Here is a 6,000-nt window from a genome sequence, read left to right on the forward strand (position 1 = left end):
GGATATTGAGGATTTAAAGTTGGTGGTGCTTTTAAATTCCTTGAGAAAGAGGGAACTTCCCAGAGAAAATGAGTTTTACAATTTTTGTAGAATGTGCATAAAAAGATCCGTCTTATAGTGGCCGCTCTCCTTTTGTCCGGTTTTAAACATGATCATTTGCTCAGAGCAGATTTATTTTCCCCATGCTGGTTGTACAGATTATGTATGATAAATAGTCCCCTGTAGCTCCGTTGGTAGAGCATGGTGCTTGCAACGCCAGGATTGTGGGTTCGTTTCCCACGGGGGGCCAGTATGAAAATGTATGCACTCACTAACTGTAAGTCGCTCTGGATAAGAGCGTCTGCTAAATGACTAACATTTTAAATGTAATAAATGGATACTGCAACTGAATAGTCATGCTATTGGATTGGTTAACTAGTTGAAGGAAATTTGAATAATTTGGCTTTTGTGTAATAGTCACATTTTAATTGGAAGTTGAAAAAAATAATACAACATTTTGTGGAGGGTTGCATATTGGCGAGAGCATTTTGTATTCAAAATGTATTTTTGGTGCAAATGTTAGCAGAAAAAAATGTGTATCTAAAGGAAAAATTGCTTGGTACTGTATAATGGTGCTTTGCACAGTTCTTGGCCAGAAGAATAGTTGAGAATTAAACTCGAAATGACAGTAGTGGGGCGTCTTGAGAGGCGTATAAGAGTGTGATTCACAAAGTTAAGAAGTGCCTTAGCTCTTTTGTTGTTGTTGTCAGAGGAGCTTCTCTCCTATAGACAGTGCCACCGCATACTGTATGCTTTGTTTAAAAAGCATTTGCCAATGATATAATGTCAACCCCTGAAGAGAACTGGCAAATGAGCGTAGTTGTAATCTTTCCTGTAGAGTGTGTGAGGTGCGAGTTATGGAGATTGTGTTTAGTTTAGTTATGCTTCTCTTTTGTTATATCATTTTTATTAAGGTTACAATTGTATTTTTTGGACGGGCTATAGCTTGGTGCTCTTCAGTGAGTGAGGCAGTTTTCTTTGGGGTTTGTTGTATAGTTTATTGAATCAAACCTAGAGTGGATAGAAATGTGAATGCACAGTCGTAGCCCAACACGTAGCGTTTTGTTTAATAAGCCGAATCTCATTCAATAAGCTCTTTAAGTGAATGCATGCAGTACTTCTCAGTGTTTTCACGTCAATTCCCTGTGAATTCAGATCCTGTTTACCCATCTACTGACTCGTTTATTTACTCAGTCCATCGGACCAACATTTTGTGAATGCACTTTTTCCTCTTCCACACACCTTAAAGGAAAATTCCACCCAGAAACGTTATTTTGGTATTTGTTTCATTAGTCCATTGTTGATATAGTCCCACATTTTTTTTGCATGTCAGCAATCAATTCGAGAACTTTCAAAATACAGAAATATAACCGATATGATGCATTTTGCATATGATGCAAAATGCATCATATCGGTTGTATTTCTGTATTTTGAAAGTTATATATCTTGAATACTTAAACAGTGGACTAATGAAACAAATACCAAAATATAGTTTTGGGGTGGAGTTTTCCTTTAATTGAGTCTCAAAAATGATTGACTATTTCTAAACCGCATTAGTGAAGCTCAGTAGGCCTTGATAGTATTGTTGGTTTTATTAAGTGTCATGTCAGGGATGTTTTAATCTGACTTTCTTTGTGAAACATTTAGTGTTCCCCCTACACAATACATGTGGTGGAGGCTTCACAAACTCTGAAATAGTAAGCCGGTATTGGGGCAAGTGGGACTCGTCCATTTATTGCTGTTTTTCATGATTTGAATTGTTTAACTGTACTATAAATCTGTGTTTGGTTTTGATTGTGCCAGGCCCACCCATTTCCCATTTTAAAATGGGTGATCCGTTTCAAACCAAATGAAAGGTAAGCTAGCTAATATGCAATCGACATACTTGGTCGGTCCTCAACGCTCCAACGATATGGATGTCATCGAGTCACATTAACGTCACTTGCATTAACATTCATGTTAACACTTGTGTGGTGGTAGTGTTTCGACGGTCATGCCCAATGAGATGACTTGGAGCAGGGTTAGCTTTGAGTTGTCCTTTACCCTGTTATCTTGAAACCACGTGTCAGCGCACCCTCCAAAATGTTCTGGTGAATTACCCAGGCCATTACTATTGCTTATCTTTGGTACAAAACACCTGTAAATAGTGGTGTCATACTTCTACCATATAATTTACTGAATACAAGTAATTAACATTTATTACGTTTGAATATTTAGGTTTGAAGCATATTTGAAAGAAATATATTGAAATATATCTTGACGTATTGTTTTGGGTTATATATTCTGATTTAATTATGCTGGAAATGGATCGGAAACAGAAGCTGACTAAATGAGTTTAGATGTGAACACGTCTATTGACAAGTGCCACAGCAGCTTTGCAACAGTGGGCCAAGTAATTTCTAGTTTTCATGTTAATGCCCTGACGTGTAAGTCATTACGCTGAGCTTTATCATTATCACCAGCAAGCATTCCTTCCTTTTTGTTCATGGTCTTATTGGTTTTAATTGACCAGCAATGATTGATGAAGCAGGCTCATCTACTTTTAAAATGCAGCGCTGACTCTAGTCGTCCATGATGACATACTGATTGGCCAACCTTGGCCCCATTAACCTACTCACACATGAGTGTCTATCAAATTTGAGTAGAGATTATCAATAGTCTTGACACAAGTGTCTTTCAGCAAAGCTCCGTTGTTGCTACCCTACCAAGGATGGTGACGACAGAGTTGACCAATACTGGGACTAACTGGTGTCTAGACTACAGCCTGTGTATTTTAAGATTATACGATTTATTATCCGAGCAGAAAATAGGTTCCTATATAGATATGCTTTGTCCATAGGGATGGGGAAAGCACCTTTTTTAAATTTTCATTTATTTTAAGTCATGGTTGCAAAATTACATGAAAATATATTCTCCGTTTGGAGATTCTGGTTGTGTTTTTTATATTGCGAGAGGAGGCAGTTTGAAAGTGATACCAGAGGAGTGTTTGAGGTATGAAGAGGGGCATTTAATCATCGGATAAAGTCCCCCAAATGCACTAGACAACACATGATACTTCATACCGGCCAAACATGTTGCCAACAACAAGTTAAGGAACACATTTCAACAGTTCAGAAACACTCCTTCGGTGAATAACCAACCTTTGTTAGATGGAACAATGATGGCATTGGAAAGTGTTCTTTTATGGTGCATAGGGTTTGTTTTTAATTAGGCTTTTTTAAAAGCGAATTGATTTGTCTGTCCAAGTGTTTTGTTTGTTTATCTTTGTTAATGATAACCTTACAGAATCTATAAAATAAGCTAGCTTGAATATTTTCCTTCATACAGAAAAGTACAAATGTTTACGATATCTAATTAACCAAATAGCAAGTATGCGTTTGAGAATCAATCTGTCTGTCCTTAAAAGCGACTCTGATAGATTGATTTGATTTATTTTTTTCCTTTGTCATTTTAAACTTGAAAATGTTATGACTGCTTGTTCTTTTGTTTTGATTATTTTTGTACTTGTCAAACCTTGCTCCCTCTATAAAAAAAAATAAGAATTGTTACCGTCTACTGCTTAGAACAGAATCGACTAAATCATTTTTTTGAATGGCACCCAGGGCAGAATGGTCTGCAATGGTGTTCTCTCCCCTGAGTGGCTTAAAATCATTGATCTCTGTTCCTGTACCTTCTGTACTGCCGACTACTTCATCTTAGACTGAGCCTTGTGTATTCACGACTGAATCTTAACTTTAGACAAAGGCTTGACTTTGCGTATTTTTTTATGTCAATGGGAAATGTGCACGCAATTTTGAGTAGCACTTGCAGATCTCAGTTAGGATTTGGCCGTAGATTGCACCCTAGATGATTTGGGAGGCTTTAGTTTTCAGGCTTTTTAATGTTTGAAAGAGAGGGAGGTGCACACTACTTGGGGAAAAATGTATGTCTACAGTTTTGGGTTGAGTCAACTATTAAATTAATTTGGAGATTTGTGAAGGTGAAGAGGCATGTATTTCGATTTTGCACTAAGTCATTCTCGTCTCACTACACTCTAAGATAAAGATGTCCAGTGACTTGCTCTCTGTCATTCAAAACAATTTCTTTATCAAATCTATCTTGTTAAGTGTTTATTTGTTCGGTCTTATTTGTAAAATGGGTTGACTCAATTTAAAAGTATGCTTTTGTTTACTTCAAACTGTTTATGTCATCTCTGTAACCCTTCAATCAGGGTCGGGTGGTAGCGGATTACATGTAACGGGGATTACGTCATTCGATTACAAATATATGAAGTAGGCCTAACTGTAATCAGCCCGGATTGCATCTTTTAAAATGTGTAATCGGATTACAGTTACATTATTAAAAACGTCTGATTACATTTGGGATTACTTCATCTAATATCAAGAGGAAAAAACGTATACAACTTTGTCAGCATTGCTGTCATTTAGCACACCCTCAAGACTTCTCCCATGCTCTCAAATATGATATTGTTCTGCTGATCGCCCATCAAGGGTGGATGGCTTCTTTTGTATTCAAACGGGTTTAGTGAATAGGTAAGGCTTCCAAAACATTTACACCTAGCCTTCTGGTCAATCAGACAGTCGTCTGGACTCGAGTTCCTGCTTGCTGCTTTGTAGCAGTGCACTTTCACTCTAGCTCTCTCCTTTGGCTTTGTGTGCTCCTAGTGGGAGCGAATAATGCTCTCTGATTGCTCTCTGGGCAATAAACAAAAAACACTGTTGTGAAAGTGCAGCTTTCTGTAGGTTTGACTGTTCTTGATCAACTCTTAATATTGAACAAAGGGCACTCACGTCGGCCATTCAATTCCAAGGTGATTGCATAGGCCTATTCATTATTATTAATTTACTGATATCAATTACACAGCTATAAGTAGTCTAAGTATTATAATTTAGATTTAGCATCTAGCTAACCACTTCCTCAGGTGTTGAATGAGCCCCAAATGATTTAGTCTATAGTGCCCCCAAATGATTTAGCCTATAGTGGGCAAAATGATGTAGACAAATGTAATCTCTATTGAAAAAAAGGGGAAGATTCAGGAACCATTTTGTGACAGTAAAATAATAACAACTATTGCCTAATTGTCAAACTCAAAATTCATGACAATGACTGGTTTAGGTTGCACATCAAAATATCTGTAATCATGCATTCCTACTTGAACTTGTTAGATTAAACCAATTTATTTATTGAATCATACCATCTAGTACACCTCTTAATGAAGCATTTTGAATGACTATAAGATCATTAGGCTACGCATTCTTTCTATTGCGTGACCCTGCAGCAAAATTTTGGTGCGACCAAATCATGGGCTGGGGCCCAACTAAAAACATTAGTATGGAGCCTTGTGACTATGCTCTCACACATTAGAACATGTGAATTATAGGCTCTTTAAGCTTTCACACTTAGTCCCCAATTTGGAAATGGTCATGTTGCTAAATTAATAATATATAATAATGTATGCCATTTAGCGGACGCTTTTATCCAAAGCAACTTAGTCATGCGTGCATACATTTCATGTTTAGGTAGTCCTGGGAATCGAACCCACTACCCTGGCGTTACAAGCGCCATGCTCTACCAACTAAGTGGACATTTTTTTTAAATATGCCTGGGCGTTGAAGTAATCCAAAAGTAATCTGATTACTCAAAATGTGTAACGTAATCTGATTACTGATCATTTTTCATGTAACTGTAATCCATAGCTGATAAACATTTTTCAAGGAATCTGGCCAACACTGCCTTCTATGTAGATTTCATCCTAAGTGGCTGTTTGTGATCATGTGACTGTCATAGAATGCAGATCAGGTACAGTACATTTTGACAAACCTTTCTTTGGAGAAAACAAAGTACAGTATGATAATATGATTCTTATTGTAGTGAGATGTGGTGTGAAGTTTTATCCTTTTTCAAAATGGTGACTGGAAATTAACGAGACAGTCTGATAAAGCTACTCTACACCAAAGTGCA

This window comes from Coregonus clupeaformis, chromosome 21 (assembly GCF_020615455.1).
Source record: "Coregonus clupeaformis isolate EN_2021a chromosome 21, ASM2061545v1, whole genome shotgun sequence".
In the NCBI taxonomy this organism is placed as follows: Eukaryota; Metazoa; Chordata; class Actinopteri; order Salmoniformes; family Salmonidae; genus Coregonus; species Coregonus clupeaformis.